Raw genomic sequence first — 24,569 nt, forward strand, 5'->3', positions numbered from 1 at the left:
CCTATTTTTATGCTAATAAGAAAACATTAGTTTTTTGTCTCTGGGAGATTTCTCTTTTTTAAAAAGCAACTGTTTTGTTTTTTTGTTTTTTTAAATATCATAACCCTGTATTTGCCACGCTACATCTCCACCAGTTTAACACTATTGACTATCATTTAGCCTTCAGAATTCAACTTATAATATGTCACTTTTTTTCTTTCTGTCAACTGAGAGGGTAGAGCTGAAGCCAGGAGAAGAAGCAGCAAATATTTGAGAGTGTAAATATTATAAGTGTGTGATAGGTGGAAATGAAAATATCCACTTCTAGATAAAGTGAGAGTATTTTTTTCTAGATTTTTGTGTGCCAGTAAAATGGGGACGGTGATTTCCCTAAGGTGTTGCTCTGAGATATTAAAATAATTGGGTTAAACACCAAATTTCACACTCATAGAGCCTACTAAAATTTTTGCAAATTAGGGGTTACATACTGGAATAGGGGAGGCAGCACTTCAGTGGTATTTTTCACAGCAATCATGATGTTGAATTTTAAGGAAATCCAATAAAAATTATAAAATACTATAAAATGAATAAATAATAGGAAAACATAGAAAAATAGCTAGAGATCACTACAGGGGAAAGAGGCACTGCAAAAACTACTAGAGGGAATACAGAGGAAGAAAATAATTAGAAGATGGAGCGTTAATAAGAAATGTCACCCTATTCTCTTCCCTGGCTGTTTTTTTTTTTTTTTTTTTTTTTTCCCCAATGGCTTTCTTCAGTGGGTGAAAGTTCTGGAATGTTCAATAGTATCTCTTAGCTCAGTATCTTACCAAGGTGTTTTCGTTTTCTCAAAATGAAATGCAACCCCTCTGCCTTCTGAGGATGACTGGCACATGGTGAAGGTTGGGAGAGGAATTCAGGGACCCCATTAACTTGTTTCTGCTTGATACACAGTAGATTAGATGCCTGAGGTGTCAGCAAATATTGGAGATCTTTATTTCTAAAAGGCTGCAAACTTCACCTACCTCCTCTCCTCTGCACACACAAGGAGTAACTGAATTGTTTTCAGTGAGTCAATAAAAAATAAGGTTTTTGTTGTCACATTACCTCAGTGAAATGCGATTGCTTGGGTCTCACTGTTCTCCTGCAGATGGAAACTTTCGGAACCAGGAGGTATCTGAACTCCCTGGGTGCTTGCCTGGAGTCCTCTGACCTTCTCTGCAAAAAGCTCTTTCTGTCTTGATACTCCAATGGTAGTGGTGGGTCGGATGACAGTTACATAATCACAGTCTCTTTTGCAGTCCTGTTGGCCTTTATGTGGAGAGTTGGGTCTGGATTTCTTCTTGGCAGAAATAAGCAAAGGAAAAGCTTTAGCTCTTCAGATTTTTTTTTTGTTTCAAATAGAAACATGAAAACTAAATCATGATGGCTCTGAAACTGGAGAATGGTATTTTTATCGGAAGGAATTGGTAAAGAGTATCAGGGTCATTTCTTAGATCCGATCTTAGTAAGTAATAGAGGGCTTTTTGTATTGATGCTGCATCTTGAAAAGGTATCTTGACACATTGGGGGGAGAAAAAAAACACTAGACCAGGAGTAGGCAGGCCTCTTAGTTCTGCTGCGGTTGTGCTGCTACAAGTCACGTGACTTCTTCCTGCCTTTCTGATCCCTTCGGTGAAGGCCCTCTGTTGTCCCCAAGTCCCTGTCAGCTCTGAAACCTGTTGTTCTGAGTAGGGGCAGCATGAAAATTTGGGGAAGCCCACATTACTGAAATTAAGAAGACACTTTTTTCTTTTTTTTTTAAACAGGACATCTTTTAAACCTGGTTTTATTATTCAAAGAGGGATATTTAAACTACAAATTACTGTCACTTTTGTATTTTGTAACAATGATTTCATTATTGAGCCCTGAAGCTAACTGTCTCTATGAAGAAAACAGTTGGGTAAATAAAACCAAAGAGAAAGTATGCTTGCATGTATTATGGCGGAAAAGTGATCGCTTTACTCTGAGGGATGTGAGTTCTCCCCTGGTTTTTTTCTTCTCTCTTTTTTTATTTGTTATTACTCCCCCTACCACACACACCTTTTAAGTAGATGACACAATGAAATTAACCTCTACACATCTTTGCACAGTATCTCTAGGACCCTCCTACTTTCCTTCACTTTCTTAACTTGAGCTCATTTTAAGGTGATTTTGAGACTGAACACAGAAACCCCAGTGCCTCTTACAGATATAACAGTTGATTTTTTAGAAGAAGGGATGCACCACTAGGTGAATGGACTACGTCCAGTGTTGGGAGTTTGATGCCATCACAGACTGACAGTTCCTCCTCCTAAAGGGTCAGCTACGCCATACACTTACTTGGGAGGCCGCATGGGATGCGGAAACTGGGATGTGGACACTCAGGGATGGGCAGGTATATTGCTGACAGCTGTACAGACAATCTGTTGTCTTCCATTTTCGTTGCTGACTTTACACTTTCAGCTCGGGATCATTCTCAAATAAATTTCTGTATAAGCTCTAATCAGAGTAGTAGCCAGTCCCAGCTCTTGTGTTTATAACATAACTGGAGGAATTCAAAGCAACATTTTTAGTCATCTGGCATGAACAAGTCCCCTATTAGCATCATTGGAAATCCTTTGCTGTGTAATTTCTGCTAGTGACTTCATCAAGGAAACCCCATCACTGCCTCCCAAATAGCCTGTTACATGACTGAGCTTGGAATGGACCAAGGAGATTTCAGATATCCTACAATTTTGTAGATACAGAAGCTGCTAGGAATGTAACCCAGGTCTTCTAACTACATGGCTTGAATTGCTTCTCTTACATTCTACTTGTCTTCTCATTTGCTCTAGTGCCGTGGTGTTGCTTGAAAGGAAGAAGTAATACCAGGTTGACCTTGAATCTCCAGGATTTGGAAGTGGCCTCTTAGGGTTTGAAAGGCATATCCACTCTGTGTTCTGTCTGTGTTCTTATCTCATTCACTCCTAATCTTACCCAGCAGCTGGTCTTGTAGGATTCTAGATTGTCAGCCTTAAATGTCATTGACCAGGTACTCTCTAGAAGATTCTGTAAGAATTTAAAGATGAATATTGTGTACTGTAATAGACTCCTGAATAGGAAGCCTTGGAGACATGGACTCAACTCCAAATACAGCTACTCACTTAGGGCTTTGGTCAGTAATACCTTAACCTCTCTCGTTTTGTTATTTTGTCTAAAACATGCTTTCTTCTGACTCATGAACCAATCTATGTAAGCCATATTGTCAATAATAGTTCCTCTTAACATCAGCTTTGGAGGTTTCCAGATCTGCTATAAGTTCTGAAATATATAAATACCTGAGCTTCTCTGTGTCCAGTGGCCCCAGGAATATAAAATGGAGCTGGTGGAATTTTCGAACTTTGTTTAAACCAGCCTGTTTTGGGCTCATACAGAGATGGAATTGGATGCAAAGGCACCTCATCCCTGTGTTCTACACCCTGTTACCTTTTATGCTGGACAGAGAAGCAAAGACCTTATGGTCATTAACCATTATTAGGACAGCTGACGATATTTATAGGGTGACATGGAGACATGTGTGTGGGGAAAGCAGTGTCATTGAAGAGCTTGACGGTTTATAGTTCTATGAGAATAATAAGAGAAAAGACGCTCATACTCACAGTTGTGGTGTGTGTGCGTGTATGAGAGAGAGAGAGAGAGAGAGAGAGAGAGAGAGAGAGAGAGAGAGAGAGAGAGAGAGAGAGAGAATAAGTATCTATAAAGTCCTAGTGAATGGGTAAGAACCAGCAGAAAGTTCTTGGGAAGTTTTTTTGTTTTTTAATCTGTGAAAATATGTTCATATCGAAATGGTTCTGAATCCCTGACTTTACATAAAGGAAATAGGACATAGTATCAAGAGATAATATTTCATTTCAAAGTTGATACATAATAAATAACAGAGAGAAGAGAAGGACATAAAATATTAAAATGATGCTGGACAGGTCATTTAGCAAACTCTCTGGCTTTGTTTCCACATATGTAGAGGAGTTGGACTAAATTGTCCTTCAAGCTCCTGTTGTGTGTAGGTCACAAGTACAATGAAAGATGTTTTTGACCTTGATGGGAAGTTAAATGTTTTATCATTTTTTCCTTTCAGTTGTTATTCTTTTCCTAAAGGTATAGTGTGTGCAAATTGTAAAAAATAAAAATCAATATAGAATGGCATGGAGGAAAAAAAGCCAAAATTTCCTGAAATATTTCCATATATATAACCATAACTGATTCACTGTCAATCATTTGGTGAAGATATTATTAAGTTCTGTGCAACCAGCATGAACTGTTTCACATTCAAGGTGAAGGAAACAAGTGGCTACATCTCACATTTCTCCAAACTAAATTAAAACTAACTGAAATGCATACTTGCCAGATTGACAGGAATTTCAGTATCACTCTCCAGGGATATCTTCTTCTGTCTCCCCCACCCCAAGTTTACACAGTCCAAAGAGGCAATTCTGAGAGCAGCTTTCCAGCAGAAGGAGCCTTAGTGTTTATCTGTCTCCTGCTGCTGTCCTGCCCCTTTGCCTTCCTGCGTGCTGACCATGGGCCCCACGTAGCTGTCTGTCAGTACTTGCCTGTGTTGCTCTGGTTCCTCCGGAGCTTAAGCTAGCAGAGAGCACACCTGGCTCTTTGAACAAGGGCAGTTCAGCTGGTGACTCATCCATTTGTTCTGTAACATACAATTTCACTGATGATCTATGTGCCAGTTATCTAATGGCGAACATGTAGGCCATTTTCAGTATTAGTTATAATAATGTCACGATGAACACTCCACTCAATTGTTTCTTTAGACCTAACACCCAGGAGGCATGTTGCTGGATCGGAAGATACACCTATTAAATTTGACCCATATAGCAAATTTGCCTTCTAGCATAAATGCACCAATTTACATTCCCAGCAAGAATGCATGAGAGGAGAGTACCCTGCTTTATCATACTTACTGGTGATCTCTGTGAAAGAAGAAAATAGTCTGGCTACTGCAGTCTCTGAAGGGGAACATATGGCCACACACAGAGGCAACATTATCTTTGGAGAACTCCAGTTCCTGTGTGTGTTCAGGAACCAACTGCTAAGGATTTATTATTTTCTTGTGAGTCTTTCTTTTCTTTCTTTCTTTTCTTTTTTTTAGATGAGTTTGTTTTGAAATGGTTGTATCAACCCGCTTGGATTCAGAGGCTATTTTATCTCATGTTCTCTCACCATATTTGAAGTACCCAGATTTTTCTCAGCCTGCTGAGTATTTCTGACCTTATATTGTTTTTTTCTATATCCATATGATTTACCCAGTAGAATAAATTTAAATTCAGGAACTCCAAATTAAAATTTCTTAAAACGATATCTCAAAAACTCACTTCTGAATCAAAAACTCAACAGAACTTGAAACCTATAGCAGCTATCCCATTCGGCACCCTTTTTTCTGTGGTTTCCTGATGGTTAGGTTAGCCAGTACTAATTTCTAAGGCTGTCTTTGTTGATTTTCTGAAGTACTCAATTGTCTACCTTTTCTTCTTTAGCCAGATTCACTGCCCTTTCCAAATTTTTGGAGTTTTCCCTTTATTTCATCCTTCCTTTTTGGAAAATTTCCCATATTCTGTGCTTTTGATTAATTTGAAGTCTCCTAAATATTAAAGGACCATGTTAAAATCTTGTCAGCAATAAGCCATATGGTATCCTACAGGGTCTGCAGACTAAAGAAAACACATATTCTGATATTTTGAATCAAACTCTGAGGACTTCACCACATGGTATAAAGATGCTAGAAAATAGTTTCTAATATTAGAACCATACCAAGCAGAGTGGCAGATGAACTCCTCTCAAAGGGCTGCCTTTAGAAGGATGGAGCTAAAATAATAATAATAATAATGATAATGATAATAATAATGATGGAGCTTTCAGCTCTGTCTCATCATGTGCATCTGGAGTGTGCTTGCCCTTGGGAAGTCATTTCATATTGGGCCTTAGTCCCTCATGGGTAAAATGAGCTGTGACCTTCCATCATTGCATAACCTTTCCCCTCTTGAAGTGGGCCCACAGAAGCAGAGAGGGAGGAATGAAAATGGAGTCACCAAACCAGCAAGGAATACTCCCTTTGGAGTCTGAATGCACACAATGTATACACAGGAGACTTTTACACAGAATCTTCCCAGAGGGCTTAGCTTAGAAATCTTGAAAAAAATTATTGCTATAAAGCACCTAGGAATGCTGGATAAAATATAACTGTTACATGTTTTAATGAATAGCAGAGCTAACCAGAAAATAAAGGAAATATCAGGGACCAAAAATGTAGAGGAAACTTGAGACCTGTGCTGTCCCGGAAGGAGTGATGGGAAGGGAAAGGAGACGTTAAGACGTGGGGAGTGAGACTAGGGTTTGGATCTTATCTCCTCTTTGAGGAGAAAAGTTGAAAGTGAGTCACCTTCTCAGAAACTCAGCATACTCAAATAATTACTTTTTAAATTGACATGTACATGTCCTGACAATGCCAAGTAAAATAGCCAAATGGTGGAAAAAATGTAAAAACTTAAAGTATTACCTAAAGTGTGACAGAATTAAGACCAAATTCATGTGTATCCTAGGGCTGCTGTAACAACCACAAACGAGATGGCTTCAAACAACAAAAATTTATTCTTTCATAGCTCTGGAGGCTAGAAGTTCAAAATCAAGGGGTCAGCAGTATCATGCTCTATGTTTGAAGGCCCTAAGGAAAAACCTGTTCCGTGTTTCTTATGGCTTCTGGTGTTGCTGTCAATCCTTGGTGTTCCTTGTCTTGTAGACATGTCACTCCAATCTGTACCTCTGTAATCACGTGACATTTCCCCTGTGTGTCTGTTTCCTCGTCTCTTCTCTACTTATAAGAACACCAGTCATATTGGATTCAGGGCCTACTCTAAATCATCTTAACTTGATTGCATCTGCAATGGTATACCAAGTAGAGGCAAACCGAAAAAAAAAAAAAAAAAGGCAGGGTTTGGAACATTGTCGGACAATGTTAAGTTGAGGGTAGAAAGCACTAAGTAAAGCAAAGAACGGCTTTTTTTTTTTTTTTTTTCCACAGAAGAATGATACCTAGTAAATGTATAAGAAATGATAGAGTTAGAGAATCACAGTTCTATCACCCCCAATGAAAAATAATTATTCTGATAAGGGCCACTAAACAATGCTAGGGCCATTAATATATTGGTGTGGTACTAGATTGTCACTCCACAAAATTCTTTCTCATTGAAATTGTGGAAATTTATCTTTATCATGGAGAAATCTGGGAGTCACCATTTTAACCAGGTGATGAAACGGAGCATCAGTAGACAACCTGACATTGGATGCCTCCTGATGTGATGTAATTTGAAGCACATATCACCACCTAGGAAGTCTTCAGAAAAATAGTTAATCTGGATCTAATTAGGCCTTTGTACCTAATGTTTAAATTTCAGGAAATACAGAGATAGAACAAGTTAAATGACATCAGAAAACAATTAGATGAATCTGTAGTGTGGCACATTCTCCAAAACAATTGACCTGGTCTGTTGTCATGGAGGAATAAAAAAGAAGGGGCAGGGAAAATTTTAGAATTAAAAGACTTTAGAAAGTTATAACAACCAAATGTCGTATATAAACCATGACTGGATTCTGGAAAAATGAAGTTAAAAGATGTTTTGAGGACAACTAAGCAAATCATATATGGATGAGATACTGGATGATACCAGGAAATTATTTTTTTTAAAATGTGGTATTCGTATGTAGTTATCTGAGACAATGTACTTACTCTTAGGAGATGTTTAGTGAAATATTTACAGATGAAGTGCCATTAAGTCATAATTCACTTTCATCTGGTAAAGCAAAAACATATGTGCATATAACACGTACACACACATATATAGAACAAATAGGCAAAGTTGTTAATTTTTAAAATTCATATGAGTATATAAGCTATATAAGTAACAAAATATCAGAGAGATCAAGTTGGACTTAGATTTGCAATGATAGCTTATATAGGGAAGCTGCCAATACATTTTACCGTATTAGGTCTAAGGAGACAAATACAAATATTTCCATAAGTAATAAAGGCATTTGGCACAATTCAATATTCATTAATTGCAGTAATTTTTAGTAGGACTAGGTCAGTGCTTCCTAATCTCCCTCAGTCCCACAAATCAGCATCATGCCAAAACAGTAAAACGTTCTCGTTAGCAAAAGGAACAAGGCTATCACTTAACTTTGTTCTGGAGGTACTTCGTCACTGACACAGGTCAACAAGGAAAAAAGTAGGATGATAGAAATTGGAAGACAGCAAATTCGTCCCTATTATCAGATGTTATGATTGTATATATGGAAAACTTGATGGGATCAAGTGAAAAAACATGACAAACCATAACCGCTTTCATTATAACATACAGAACTAGATTACATAGTTACAAACAGCCACCAGTTAAAAGATATAGCAGAAGATCTCATTAGCAGTAGCATCAATAAAAAATAAAATGACTACGAATACAACTTGTTATTTTCAAATTTAAAAAAAAACAAAGTAAAATTCTTCCTAGAAGAAGACATAAGAAGTTGGAAGGCATACCGTGTTTGTTTGCTGTTTTTTGGATGAGAAGACTCAGCATCGGGAAAGAATCAGTTTTACCTAAATTAAACTATAAATGTAATGTGATACTTACAAAAAAAACCTACTTTAAACATAATAAGCTTACTTATAAAAAGTACTACTTTAAACAAAATAAGCTTATTATAAGTTATGTGGAGAGAGAATGAAGTATAGCCTGGGAAAATATTAATATGGAGAAGGATCATAAGGAAAATCTAACCCTGACAGATACTAAAACACATTTTAAAAACTTCACTATTTAAAACAGTGTGTTACTGGTTCATGAAGAATCACATCAGTAGGCTAGAATAAGTCCATAGACCCAATGCATATGGGAATTTAATAGAAGATATAGGTGGCATTTCAAATCAATGAAGACAGAATAGATCACTCAGTAAATGTTATTAGGACAAATGAGTAGTCCTCTTGGGGAAAGGTTGGTCTCATAGCTCAAATCTTATACAAGGACAAATTGCTAATGGAATAAAGATTTACATGCTTATAAATGAAATGATAAAAGCCATGGGGAAGCCATGGAAGAATTTAGAAAAATAATCTTGGTTTGGTGAAAGCCTTTCTAATTGTGGCTTCAAACCCAGAAGCTATAAAAGAAAGAATATATACAGAGAATGCTAAAAAAAAGTGTATACACATTTTAAGAAAGGAAAAAAACTATATTAAAATTGAAATACTCAATATATACCGATAGCAAAAGATGAATATAAGTCATGCATATACGTTTTTGTTTTTTTTCATTTTTTGGCACCCCCAGTATATATATAAAGAAATCTAGCTAAATAAAAAGAAATCATGGAGCATGGCCAAAAAACACCGTAAACAGGGTCATGGAAAAATTTAAACAAATGAAAAAATAAGGAAAAAAAATAGTGAACCCTCATTTGCCCATCCTAATTTCAACCATTATCAATTCATGGCTGACCTTGTTTATTTTGAAGCTTATTTTTGTTATCTCATCCAAAAAAAATCTTTATGTGTGTAAAATGCCTTTCTTAAAGCATTAAAATACCATTATCATAACTAAAATATTAATAATTTCTTAATATCCATAATCATTTTTAAGGCATCAGAAAATGAATCTTCTGGTAAATAGTACCTATATTTTTAAAAACACATATAGTTTTAGAAATGTTAGAAAAAGTAATTATAATGAGAGGGAATATGCTGCAGAATTTCCTATTAAATTAAATTCAGACACTTCCTTCTTGCAGTGTTCCAAATACTCTGAGTCTGTCACTGCCCTGCAGTCAGCTGATTCTGTCACTTAATTATCCTTTTGTTAGTCCTGGATCTCGCTCTGACCTGAATGAAGCCCATTGCTTTATCCTGCCCTTAGAAATTGCTTGGGGCTGTGACAGATGACTGCCCAGCAGTCTGTAAGAAATCCTTCAAGATGTGTGTATACATCAGACATTGGCAGGAACCGGAAGCTCTGCAAAGAAGACTCAGATGAAATGAGGTAGCCTGGGTGCCTGCAGAATTCCTAGCCCTTCAGCAAATGAGAATCCACTATGCTCTTTGGGTAGGGAAGTATTTTAAGGGTTTTTCGGCTCAGGGGAAAAAAAAAACACACAATAAAAAGTGTTTCATTTTTTTATTTAGCATCTAGAGTAAGTGAACCTCTTTTCATAAAGACGTTTAAGATGCTTGTGAGACCAACTGTGAGATTGATCAAGGTTGAATTTTGGTATCATAATCATAAATTTGACTCGTAAAATAAGTGTGATGTTTAGAATAACGTGCCAGCTTCATTCAAATTTTTACTAAGAATAATTTTTTTAATTAAAGTTTATTGGGGTGACAAATGTTAGTAACGCTACATAGATTTCAGGTGTACAATTCTGTATTACATCATCTGTAAATCCCATTGTGTGTTCACCACCCAGAGTCAGTTCTTCCACCACCATATATTTGACCCCCTTTACCCTCTTCTAGAACCCCGCTCTCCCCTTACCCTCTGGTAACCACTGAACTATTGTCTATGTCTATGAGTTTTTGTTTCTTCATTTGTTTGTCTTATTCTTTTGGTGTTTTCAGTTTTGTATACCACATATCAGTGAAATCATATGGTTCTCTACTTTTTCTGTCTGACTTACTTCGTTTAGCATTATAATCTCAAGATCCAACCACATTGTCGCAAATGGTCCTATTTCATCTTTTCTTATGGCCAAGTAGTATTCCATTGTGTATATATACCACAACTTCTTTATCCATTCATCTATCGAAGGACTCTGGTTGTTTCCATGTCTTGGCCACCTTAAATAAAGCTGCAATGAACACTGGAGCATGTATGTCTTTATGGATCAATGTTTTCAGATTTTTTTTTTGCCTCTAAAATAATTTTTTTTTTAATTTTATTAAATTTATTGGGGTGACAATTGTTAGTAAAATTACATAGATTTCAGGTGTACAATTCTGTATTACATCATCTATAAATCCCATTGTGTGTTCATCATCCAGAGTCAGTTCTCCTTCCATCACCATATATTCGATCCCCCTTACCCTCATCTCCCACCCCCCACCCCCCACCCCCCTTACCCTCTGGCAACCACCAAACCATTGTCTGTGTCTATGAGTTTCTGTTTCTCATTTGTTTGTCTTGTTCTTTTGTTGCTTTTGGTTTATATACCACATATCAGTGAAATCACATGGTTCTCTGCTTTTTCTGTCTGACTTATTTCGCTCAGCATTACACTCTCAAGATCCATCCATGTTGTCACAAATGTTCCTATATCATCTTTTCTTAACGCCCAATAGTATTCCATTGTGTATATATACCACAACTTCTTTATCCATTCATCTATCGAAGGACATTTTGGTTGTTTCCATGACTTGGCCACTGTAAACAAAGCTGCAGTGAACATTGGAGCACACGTGTCTTTATGGATAAATGTTTTCAGATTTTTTGGGTAGATACCCAGGAGAGGGATTGCTGGGTCATATGGCAATTCTATTCGTAATTCTTTGAGGAACCTCTACACTGCCTTCCACAACGGCTGCACCAGTCTGCATTCCCACCAACAGTGTATGAGGGTTCCTTTTTCTCCACAGCCTCTCCAACACTTGTTACTATTTGTCTTGTTGATGATAGCCATTCTGACTGGGGTGAGGTGATATCTCATGGTGGTTTTGATTTGCATTTCTCTGATGATTAGTGATGTTGAGCATTTTTTCATATGTCTATTTGCCATTTGTGTTTTCAGATTTTTAAGGTAGATTTAATAAAAAGTTTTTCTGAGACTTAGAGCTAAAGACTGATAAAAGTAATAGATTTCAGATTTTAAGTATTATAAAACTTAGAATTGTATCCAGAGTTTAAAACCCTTTCAATTCTGAAGTAGGTAAGGGACTTGCTCAAGGCCACTCAGTAGGGCTGGGATCCCAGGTCTCCCGGTCCCCAGGGCTGTGTGCCCTCTCCTTCTCAGGATGGCGCTTCTGTTCATACCTTTATGCAAATGGCTTATCTTCAATCCCTTAGCATAGTGTGACGTTTTCAGTAGGGCATGATAGACATGAATGTATTTTTATGCTCTCAATTTGAACATTTCTTCCACGTTGCCTGGGATTCCAGCACCTTTTCATGACCTTTCCTGTCCCCTCCGTTGCACCAGCCTTTCAATTCCGCCAGACGCAGCAGGTGCAATGCTGTTCCTAAAGAAATCCATAGTTGATGGTACTGTCCTCTTACCTGTCCTTACCTTGGCACATGTTTTTGGTTATTTATCTCTGTTATTGAATGCAGTGCATTCAGTCTTTCCTGTGTTAAATTCTATGGTGCAAACTGTGTATGTCTTCATCCTACTCGCTGGTGTGTGAATGGAAGTTTGGTTTATGAATGGCCCGCAGGTGGGCAGCTCAGGTGCCTTGGATCTTCCTCCTTTGTCCCTTTCTTCCTGACGTCTAAGGCTAATCTCACGCCATTACAATGAATAACGACATACACAGAATCCTGCTTTCCACATAGGAGAGCCTTAATTAAGAGCCACAGAAGGCTAGAGAAAGTTTCTATGGGTTTACCTCAACAAAATAGCAAGTGTTGAAAGGTAATGCAAGCAGTGTGCTTTGGGAAGAGAATTGTAGCGTCTCAGAGTGAAAAGGGAATTTTAGGCAACATCTGTGTTAACCTCGTCACATATGAAGTCCCTACACTGCTGGCCAGTGGTCGGCCCACCTCTGCTGGACCCGCCCTGAAGACCAGAAACCTATGAGAGCAGCTAGAGTGACAGAAAGAACCTCGGCTTTTGAATCTGGTAGATCTCTGTATCCTGACTGCAATGCAGGTGTTCTGACCTTGAGCAAGACCCTTAATTCTCTGATCCTCCAATTCCTTATCGTAATCTCATTAGGCTGTTATGAGAGTTAAATTAGATAGCAGTAACCATTATTCTCAGCCAGTTCATCAGATTATTTCATAGTCGGAAGCTGAGATGAATGTAGCTTCTGGTTCTCGTCTCTCAGTTCTGAGGCTCCCTCTCAGGGCTACACACAACGTGTTTGTAACCTGTAGCTGTCCTCCAGGCGCGTTTAACTCCAGGTCTCAACTCTTCCTCTAGGGCTGTGTGTTGTCCTTTGTGGATTTGAAAGCTGTGTAATCTAAGGACAACTGCAGACAAAATCTTGGTAAGCTGGAGGCACCTTATGTCATTCTCTAGGATCTACCTGTCTTTTACTGTGTCATACTGAGCGCATGTTATGCAAACAGTCTCATTTGTGAACTTGATATGTTTATGAAGAGTAGCTCAAATTAAATTTAGTTTCATTTCAATCTTCAACTGATGTGGAAAATTCTTGACTTTCTGGATGAATCTATACATGTGTTTCAGCAGAGGAAAGAGACTGGGATTTATCGCTGGCAGCACACGTTTATTTATGGCTGTTAGAGCTTACCCCTGAATCCTTACCCCTGAGGTATAAAGCACAGCCTGTGTATAAGTCTGTTCCACTTGCTACTGATAATCAAAATTCTTTCCCAACACAGACAGGCCATCAAGTAAACCCATAGGCACATAAGTACTACCTCACACACACTCATCGCATGTATTTAACCCTTCACATTCCCCCTAAATGCGAGGTCAGACATATATGCGGAGATACATATATTTTCACACTTGTCCTTTTGGAAGCAAGTGGATTTTATGCATGATGTCCCCATTACAGTTCAGCCTTAAACAACATGTTTGAACTGTGCAGGTCTACTTACACATGGACGCTTTTCCCAATAAATACCTGTACTGTTCTCGATCTGTGTTTGGGAGTCCGTGGATGCGGAGGGCTGACTGTGCATTTATTGATACCGTTTTTATGTAGGGGATTTGAGCATCTGAGAATTTGGTATGAGGAGGGGCTTCCTGGAACCAATCCCCTTTGGATACCGTGGGACAACTTAAGTCTTTTGGGGATCAAAAGTTATATATAGGTGTTCTAGTGTGGGTAGGTGGGCACCCCTAGCCTAGTCGCTCCTCAAGTCAGTTGCATAATAAGTAGAGTTTACCAAAGATAATTCAGCAAATCTTTATGTCTGGGCATCTCCGTAAAGAATGTTCTGTGATTCAGTGCTGCCCTCAGGGCGTCTGGGGTGGGTAGGGATGGTGTGTGTCCAGCTTCTCGGCTGTTCCTGCTGTGTTTTCTTCTTTCTTCTCCTCATGGGCAGCTTGCCCCTCCCCAGTTGCTGTGCCTGCTTCTTGACCTGTTATCCACCACCTCCACTGCTTCCTGCTTTTCTCTGGTTTTTCTAGTTTCACTTGGACTGAAGTTTGGTTTTCATAGTGATGCTGAATTTTACTTCATCTTAACTGATTGTCACGTTTTATACATTTTATTTTCTTGGGTTTGACTCTTCTTGGCCCTGTTTCCTGTATGATGTTTCTTTCTAGAGAAGCTCTACCTTGAGTGATTTAGCCACGAGGGTCGGAAAATGCCAGTTCGAAAATATTGTGACTTGGGCTTTACCTGCAAAATTTGAGGATGGAACCATTTGCTCTTGACTTTATGAGAAACATATATGATTGTATTACATCCTCATAAATTAAGTTGTTCTTTAACCATGCATTCATGGTCAGGTCTCTAGTGGCTTTAACAGACTGCTTTTCTTCCCCTCATGTAGCTCAGCTAATGTTTTTTGTTGGGCTTCAAATTTGCCATGTGAAGGAGTCACTTCTGAGATCACTTTTAAAAGTGCTATTTAAAGGCTATCTGCATGGCCTCATTTAAGAAATTGGGCTATACAAATCCAACCTGATTAAAGGATTCAAGTTTAAGAAAATTTGAAGTGCATTTGATGTTCTTGGTTACCGTAGATCTTAGATTTTTTTTTTCCTGCAACTAAAAGCCTTTTAAAATTTATATGAGAAGAATTCCACTTCTAGCAGCAGTATATTTTCTTTAATTTGGAGTCCTAAGTGACCAGGCTATAATTTTCTCCATGTTCAGAAATTGATTTTATAGTCTTGATATAGTGTTTGCTTATCAGTCTATTTCCTGCTGTTGTGACTCTTAACTCCTATCAAAGCATTTCATTTGTTTCTAATGTAGATCAAGTGTTTAGCCCAGAAGTTCTGAAGATCTGCAATGTTCCTGATTGTGTAGGTCGAAATGTTTCCCAGGGCTTGCTCACTTAGGGCCCGTGAGGGATGCATTTGTCCTGGAATCTGTTTCCTCTGTTACTTTGTTCTGTTTATTTGCATCTTATTTCTGAGAGAGGTCACTCCTTACCATTACCTGGCAGGGACCGAAGGCATCACCCCCTTTTAGTACCAGTTCATGAACAGAAAGCCCAATAATGTGCTCTGTGACAATTTTTTTCCCCCCTGCAGCAGTGCAGCCTGCACAGCCAGAAACTTTTTGGAAAATATGACATTTTCCTTTATCAGGAGAGATCGAAAGAGTTAAAAGAAAATTCAGCAGTATTCTAGTGTGCACAGTTAGAAACTGTCATTTATTTTCGTTTGAATTATTGCTTCAGGAAAGCCATTATCCATAATCTTTCATCAAGTTTAGCTGTATGATGAAGTACTCTTCTAATATTTTATTATTAGACAGTGATTATTATTAATATTAGATTATTATGTTTAGTCTGTATATGAGTGTAAAACAGAAGCTTATTAAACCTTTAATCAAGAAGTCACACCAGATTCCTTGTCCCAGATGCAAGAACGTATTTCTGATGTGGTGTGTTCACAAAACCAAAGGCCCAGTCCATACACAGATGCATCCCTTCTCAGCAGAGAGAGGCACCTCGGATATTCGCCTATTTCTGGTACTGTGTCTGACATACATGGGCTCTGTATCCTTGGCCTGTTTTCCTCCACTGCTTGCTGAGTGGGGCCTCCAGACTGCATAGTAAGGAGTTTAACACTGAAAATGGAAGCTAACCTGTGAATGAGTACACATTATATGTAAAGAAAAGAGGTTGCATCATTATATACGTATTTACATGCATAAATAACCTGTGTGTGTCTTACACACACGTACGAGTGTAATGCACATGTTTAACCTGTATTCTGTTTTCTCTGTTCTTTTGCTTCACAATAGGGCAATATTTTATTCTTTGGACAGTTGAGCTGACATTCATCCCTTTAACAAATAGGTATCAAGTTTCTATATTCTAGGCACTCTGGGAGGGTATTGGAGATACAAAGAGGAATAAAAATATGAATCTTGTTATCAGGTAACTTACAGACACCTGAGGGAGATAGAAAAATAAACCGTTAATAATAGAGTGAGGGAAGTGCTACTAGACGGGCTATCTGTACAAGGTGCTTTGGAACCATAGAGGAAGTCCTGGGGGTGGGGACTTTGGGTAGGAGGGAATTGTCAGGGGAGGACCTGCTCTGCTGAGGAATCGGAGTTTCACCGCAAAGGCAATTAGGTAACCATTAAGGAATTTTAAGCCTAGGAGTGACGTGGTCAGATTTGCCTTCTAGGAAATTCACTCTGTGGATTGCAACTTAGGAACCAGAGGGTTGAGTTGTTCCCCAAAGACTTAAATGTGGAATTACCATGTGACCCGCAAATCCTTCTCTGGGTATGTACCCCAAAGAACTGAAGGTAGTTCTTCACAGAAGTGTAGTTTGTACATGCTGTTCATAGCAGTATAATTCGCAATAGCTGATAGGTAGAAGCAACCCAAGTGTCCATCAACAGATGAAAAGATAAACAAACTGGTGTATCGATACAATAGAATATTATTCAGCCTTAAAAAAGAAGGAAATTCTGACACATGCTACAACATAGACAAACCTTGAAGATATTAGAATAAGTGAAACAACAGAATGGTTCTCAGTAATAAATGAGTAAACCCATCTAAAGTACTTCAAAGGCTGTCTGACCCATGTTAACTCCTCAATAAACATTAGCTGCTGCAGCAGCTTTTGTTGCTACATCGCTATGACTTCTGCTTTATTTTAAGCAATATGGCAATTTAGTCTTGCTTCTTTGGCTTTGATGAGATTTCTTATTTTTAACAGCTTTATTGAGGTATAGATGACATACAATAATTGTACCTATTTAAAACATAGTTTGCTAAGTTTTGATATGTGTGTACATCCATGAAACCATCCCTGAAATCCAGAAGGTGAATGTATCCATCATCCCCCAAATTTTCCTCAGGCCCCTTGGTAGTCCCTCGATCTCCCCCCTGGCTCTGTCCTCCCAGACAACCACTGATATTCTTGCTCTTACTATAGATTAGTTTGCATTTTTCATGAGTTTTATAGAAATAGCATTATACAGCATGTATTCCTTTTTGTCTGAGATTCATCCATGTTTATGTGTGAATAATTCGTTCCTTTATATTGCCAAGTATTATTCTATTGTATGGATATATTACAATTTGTTTACCCTCTGTACTTGTTGATAGCTATTTGGGTTGCTTCCAGTTTGGGGGTATTACAAATAAAGCATCTCTGAATATTCATCTATAAGTTTTACTGTGGATATATACTTTCTTTTCTCTTGGGCAAGTCAAGGAGTGGAATAGCTGGATCATGTGGTAGATCTATGCTTAGGTTATCAGGAAACTCCCAAGCAATTTTACAAAGCTGTTGTTCCCTTTTACATCCCAGCAGCCGTGTATGAGATTCTGTTGTTCAATATCTTCTCCAACCCTTGGTATGAGATGCTTTTTAATTTTAGCCTCTCTCAAAAGTATGCTGTTGTATTTAGCTGTGGTTTTAATTTGTATTTCCCTAATGATTAATGATCTTAAGCATCTTTTTATGTGCTTATTTGCCATTCCAGAATTTTCTTTGATGATGTGTATGTTCCAATCTCCTGCCCATTTCTTTATTGGGTCGATTGTTTCTTATGCTTGAGTTTTGGGAATAGTTTATATGTTATAGATACAAGTCCTTCATCAGATATATGATTTGTAAACACTTTCTTTTAGGCTATGGCTTGACTTTTAGTTCTCCTATCACCGTCTTTGAAGCAGCAGAAGATTTTAATTTTGGTGAAGATCTAATTCATCATTTTTCTCTTTTAAGCTCTATGCTTTTGGTTCATTTTCTAAGAGATTTTTGCCTAAGTCAACATTACAAGGATTTTATCCTATGTTGGGTTTTATAAGTTTTATAGTTTTAGGTGTTAGGATTATATCTATGATCAGTGTGCATTAATTTTTGCCTATGGTAGAAGGCATGAATTGAAGTTTTTTGTTTGGTTTTGTATATGGTTATCCAATTGTTCAATTGTCATTGGTTGAAAACTATTCTTTCTTCACTATTATTCACTATTCTTTCTGTAAAAAGTTGTCCTATGTACGTAGATTAATTTCTGGACCTTCTGTTCTGTTACATTGATGTCATTGTCTGTCTTACGCCAACACCACACTGTCTTGATTACTGTAGCTTTGTAATTAAGACTTGAAAGCCGGTAGTGTTAACCCTCCAACTTTGTTCTTATTTTTCTAAGTTGTTTTGGCTATCTATGTCTTTCATATTTCCATGTGAATTTTAGAATCTGCTTGTCAATTTCTGCACATACACAAAAGTCTGCTAGAATTCTGATTGGGATTATATTGACTCTACACATCAATTTGGAAAGGTAGGGATCTTAACAATATTGAATCCTATGACCACTGAACGAAGTATATCTCACTTTATTTAGGTCTTTTGACATTTCTCTCATCAGTGTTACAGTTTTCAGTGTACAGATATTGTTTCTTTTGTCAAATTTATCTGTAAATATTTTATATTTTTGATGCTACTTAAAATGATATTTTCATTTCAGTTTCTGATTGTTCATTATTAGTATATGGAAATGCAACTGATTTTTGTATGTCGACCTTTTATCCTACAGCCTCGCTAAACTTGCTTATTAGCTGTAGTAGCTTTTTGTGTAGAGTACATTGAATTTCTTCACACTGTTTTCTTCATCTGTTTTCTTCCTTAATCAAGATTCTTTTTACTTTTCTTTCTGAGTTTATTATATAATAATTCCTCACTGGCTAGAATTCTATTACAGTGTTGAATATAAATGTGTTAGCACACACATCCTTGTGAATGTTCTTTCTTTGTTCTTGATCATGAGAGGAAAGCATTCAGTTTTCTTACCCCTAAGTATGATCTTACTTGTATGTGTCCTTTTTAATATTAAGGGCATTCTTTTATCATCCTAGTTTGCTGAGAGTTTTTGTCAGGAGTAGATGTTGGATTTTGTCAAACAATTTTTCTGCACCTATTGAGGTGATTATATCATCTTCCATTTTTAGTTTCTTAGTATGATGATTTCTTTCAGTGTTAAGCTAACCCTATGTTCCTGAAATAAACATCACTTATTGTTCCTTTAAAATTTGTAGCCTCTGTAGTGATGTCATGTGTTTTTATTCCTAATATGGGTGACTTGTGTCGTTTCTTTTTTTTTAATAAGCCTGCCTAGAAGTTTACCAATTTTATTGATCTCAAAGAACCTACTTTTGATTCCATTGATATCTCTCTGTTTTCCTGCTGTTTATTTCATTCATTTTTGCTTTGAATTTTATTTTCTTTCTTCTGTTTATTTTGGGTTTAATTTGCTTCTGATTTCTTAAGGTGGAAGCCAAAGTGATTGATTTGAGATATTTTTTTCTTTTTTAACATAACTGTTTAGTTCTATTAATTTCTCTTTAAATACTGCTTTAATGCCATCCTGCTAATTTTGATATGTAATTCATCAAGTCTACCTTCAAGTGATAATTACTACTTCACATATAGTATAAGAACCTTATAGCAGTATACTTCTATTTCTCCCCCTCTTGGCCTTTATGTTATTGTCATGAATTTTACTTTTAGCTGTGTTATAAACCTCACAATAAATAATCATTATTTTTTGTTTGAGCAGTCAATTATCTTTTAAATAAATTTTAATAATAAGAAAAAAATCTCATATATTTAATCATGTAGCATTTTCTGTGTTCTCTATTATTTTTGTGTACATGTGCAGATACAGATTTCCAAGAGGTATCATTTTTCTTTTCCCTGAAGAATGTCCTTTACCATTTCTTCTAGTGTGGTTCTTGTGGTGGTCAATTATTTTCAGTTTTTATATGTCTGAAAGTATCTTTATGTTGCCTTTGCTTTTGAAAGGTTTTAGACTAGATATAGAATTTTTGGTTGACAATTTTAGTACTTTAAAGATGTTGCTGCACAATGTCTCTATTTTGTATTGTTTATGCTGTCAACCAGAATTTTAATCCTCTGTATGTAGCTTGTCCTTTTTGGTCTGGCATGCTTTGAAGACTTTTTCCTTTGTCACTGGTTTTTGAGCAATTTGATTGTGATTTGCTTTGGTACAGTTTTCTTCACATTTCTTGTGTTTAGAGTTCATCAAGCTTCTTGTATTTATGGCTTTACAATTTTCCTCAAGTTTGGAAAGTTTTTAATGATTTTTCAAATGTTTTTCCTGCTCTGTCTACCAGCTCTCATCCCCTTCAAAACCTCCAATTATCCTTATATTAGCTCAGTTGAAGTTGTCATCCAGCTCATCTACTTTTAATTCATTTTTCACCCAGCTCATTGATGCTCATTTATTTTTAATTCATTTTCCTCTGTGTTTGATTTTTGGATAGTTTCTATTGCTGTATTTTCAAATACAATAATCTTTTGTACTGCAATATTTTGTGTTGTTAATGCTATCCAGTGTGTTTTTTTATCAGACAAAGCAGTTTTCATCTCTAGGAGTTTGATTTGCATCTTTTGTATGTACAGTTGACCTTTAAACAATGCATAAATTAGGGGTGCTGATACCCTATGCTGTCGAAAATCTGCATTATAACTTTTGACTCCCCAAAATCTTAACTACAGTCATCTGTCAGTATCTATAGGAGATTTGATCCGGGATCCCCCTGAGGATACCAATATCCGTGGATGCTCAAGTCCTTTATATAAAATGGTCTAGAACAAGGCATACAGTCAGCCTTTCTCATCCCTGGTTGGTTGAATCACATATGTAAAACCCGGGGATTTCTGTATATTTATTGAAGAAAATCATCCATGCAAAAGTGGACCCACACAGTTCAAACCCATGTTGTTCCAGGGTGAACTGTGTATGTATCTTCTGTGCCTCTCTTTAACTTCTGGAACACATGGAATATGATTGCAGACAGTCTTTGACTTAGGATGGTTTGGCTTATGATGTTTTGGTTTCACGATGGTGCAAAAGCAATAAGCATTCAGTAGAAAGCATACTTCAAATTTTGAATTTTGATCTTTTCCTGGGTTCGTGATGGTGTAAGACTCTTCTCATGATGCTGGGCAGTGGCAGGGAGCTACAGCTCCCAGTATACACATGATCATGGGGGTAAACAGCCGATTCTCTGCAATGTACTGTGTTGCCAGCATTATGGGTTATTGTGTGCTGAGCAGCGTGTTTAAGGCCAAACTATGATGTTAGTAGTTCAGGTGTAGTAAATACATTTTTTTATTTATGATATTTTCAACTTCTGATGAGTTTATTGGGACATATCCCCACCATAGGTCAAGAAACATTCTTTGTAATTGTTTTAGTGTCCTTGTCAACTAATTCTGTCATCTTATGTCACTTCTGGGTTGGATTTAATTGGTTGATTTTTCTCATTGTGATTTTTCCCCCCTTCTTTACATGTTTGATAATATTTGGTTATGTGATGTTGTGAATTTTACTTTATTGGTTATTTTTATATCCCTATAAAAATTCTTGAACTTAGTTCTGGGATACAGCTAAATTACTGGGAAACAGTTTTATTCTTTTGGGTCTTTTAATTTTTTTCTGGAGAGGACCAGAGCAATGTTGAGTCTGTAGCTAAAGCACCTGACTTGCCACTACTGAGAGACAGCCTCCCTGAGTTCTCTCCTCAGTGCTGGGTCAGTTATGGTTTCCTAGTATATCGGGTGGGAATATCCCTGGCTCTGTGTGAGTGTTGGGCGTGATTCCATCTAATGTTGGATGGTTCTATCAGCAGTCCTGGCTAGTTCCTTCTCATGCTTGTGCTGGTCAGTACTCTACTAGCCAAGGGGACCCTCCACAGACCTCTCAGTTCTCTCTCTGTGCCTGTGTAGCACTCCCCACTTGGGTACTCTGGTTACTAGTTCTAACTGCCTTGCTCTCCTCAGACTCTGATCTCTGAGGCTTCGCCTGTGTTTTCCCTTCCTACATTGTGCCTCCAGAGTGTCTCAAAGCATTCAGTTGAGACAGTTATAGGGCTCATCTCATTTGTTTTCCTGCCAATCAGGGCTCACTGACTTTCATTTCCTGATGCCCCATCTTGAAAGCTGTTGTTTCTTACATACATGCACACTCACATGCATACATACATATCATATGGTTGGTTGGTTTCAGGAAGGAGCATAAATCAGTCCTTACTCCATCTTGCCATGGAGCTGAAGTCCAATGGGATGCTTTTTGAATTGTCAGAACTGTTAGCTGAATGGTTTCAAAGGTATCCATTGTGGTCTAATGGGAACAGTGATAGGAGGCTGAGAGTGCTGTCCTCTTTCTACCAATCACGAGCTGTGTAAGCTGTTTCAAGGGACAGACTTACCAAATCTTCTGTTTGGATGGAACTTGATAGGATGTGTGGTCAATTCTCCAGCTGATGTATAAAACCCCTTCTGAACAGTCTCTCCTATATTTTTACATGTTGGGCAACTCTCATTTTTAAAGAACACATTTCCTATTTTAGATGTTTCTCATGGTTAGAAACTTCTTTCTAATATGAACTAATATCTGTGTCCCACTAACTTCCATCTAAATTTGTCCAGTGAAGTCATGTGAAGTAAATCTAATCCCTTTTCCACACAGTAGCCCCACTCATGTTTGAAAGCTGCTTGCTTCCTTCCTTCCCAAGTCATCTCTCCAGGATAAACACCTTCTGATCTGAGTCTCAGTTGTCTAGATAGGAGACTACTGTCTCATCTCTAGAATGTGGTATTTGTTTAAAAAAAGAGTTCCTGTATCTGTGAGTGCCTTCTTCAGTGAGTGAGACAGAGGACCAGATGCTAAGGATGCAGAAGAGAATATGCTGTCTCTGTCTTCCACAAACTCACTGGGAAAGAGATGTCAAATGGTGCAGCAGAGATACAAAAATGCCTATTAATAGAAGTGTGCCAAGTGTGCCAGGCCCTTTACAGGGCTTTAGAAAAGATCAAATTAATTAAGGTGTCCGAAGTATAGTTTATACACTAAAATGGACTATGAATGTGTTTGGTATTATTAGTAGCTGTAGTCAAAGGTGTATCAACAGCTGACCTGTCCCCATTATTTTTTCTGAAGCCTGTGATGCCTCTGACCTTTGGAGTTTAAGGATCTGTTTGAAGCCTCTGGATTCTGCATGATAAATGAATTGCGATATGTGGTGGTGCCCACAGAGGGGGAAGGAGCATGCCAATATGTGAATTTTTTCTCCTGCAGGTTATTTGGGCTCAGCTCTTACAAAGGACAACTTGTACTTGGGGAATTTTTATGTGAATCCAGGACTTGTAAGTGAGGGGCACTGTGAATCTCTACTGATGCTTTATTGTTTCACACTTTTAAACTCCAGATGGCAATGATAATACTTCAGCATTTACCATATGGGGAAACAGAAAACAACTTTCAGAAGAAAGCAGTGGCAAAATTCAGATGTTGTGGTTTTGTAGCAGTGGGTCACGCTGTGTCTCCTTCACTGGTGTCAGAGCTTCTCATCGTGGTTTTTCAAGCATCTCATTACATTGCCAGCAACATAATACATGAATTTAAGAGGAACAACTGCAAAGAGTGCCAAAAAAATGTATACACATTTTAAGAAAGGAAAAAGAAAACTGTATTAAAATTGTACTACTCAGTATACACCGATAACAAAAGATGAAAACAAGTCATGTGTATACATTTTTTTTGGCACCCCCAGTATATATACATGACAGGTTGTTGAGGTAGGGGTTTGCAAGAGCACGCATTGTGGCAGCATTTCTTACGCTTGGAGAGTGTGTTAAAAACGTAGATTTTCAGACCCCCACCTCCAAATATTCTGATTTAGCTATTTGGTGGGTATGGTGGGGGGGGAGGTGGGGAAGTCCAGTGTACTTGAAATTAGTTTCTGGATGATTCTAGCACAGGTGCTTTGAGAAACATTGGTGGGGGAGTGAGCCAGTGATACAAAGGCAGGAAATCTTTGCCTGCCTTCTGACCTTGTATTTGTTCTTGCCTCCACCAACTTCTGAAGGTCTACTTTTTGTCAGGAATTTATATCACGAGGAGTCAAAATGATGAGTTAATGTCTGTTCTCAAAGAATCTTTAGTCTAGCCTTAAAACACCTGTATATAATATAATATAACACCTGTAATAGGTAGACAATACAGTCTACCTATTCTTCAGGGCTGTTGGGAAAAATTATTGAAAATCAACTGACTTCCCACTGTCATAGCAAGTGTTCCTTTATGCTGTCTTAGCATTAAATGTGCTGAATGTTACTTACTTTTCGAAGTGGCTAAGCTAACGAAATAAGATTCTAAACTCTAA

The 24,569-nt window shown here is 37.6% G+C and overlaps 1 protein-coding gene across 3 annotated transcripts in view; it reads left to right on the forward strand.

Annotated features, from left to right (window-relative positions):
- The window catches only part of SH3GL2 (SH3 domain containing GRB2 like 2, endophilin A1), a 191,966-nt gene that overhangs the window by 96,921 nt on the left and 70,476 nt on the right, over positions 1-24,569 (forward strand). The window contains exon 2 of one of the 3 annotated variants that reach the window (XM_074330343.2): positions 13,174-13,240. The exons of the other annotated variants lie outside the window; for them this stretch is intronic. The gene's annotated coding sequence lies outside the window, so the exon portion shown is untranslated. The remainder of the gene's footprint in view (positions 1-13,173; positions 13,241-24,569) is intronic. 3 annotated transcript variants of the gene reach the window in all.

The sequence above is a fragment of the Rhinolophus sinicus genome, chromosome 16 (genome assembly GCF_057876585.1).
Source record: "Rhinolophus sinicus isolate RSI-liver-muscle chromosome 16, RSI-T2T, whole genome shotgun sequence".
Taxonomy (NCBI): Eukaryota; Metazoa; Chordata; class Mammalia; order Chiroptera; family Rhinolophidae; genus Rhinolophus; species Rhinolophus sinicus.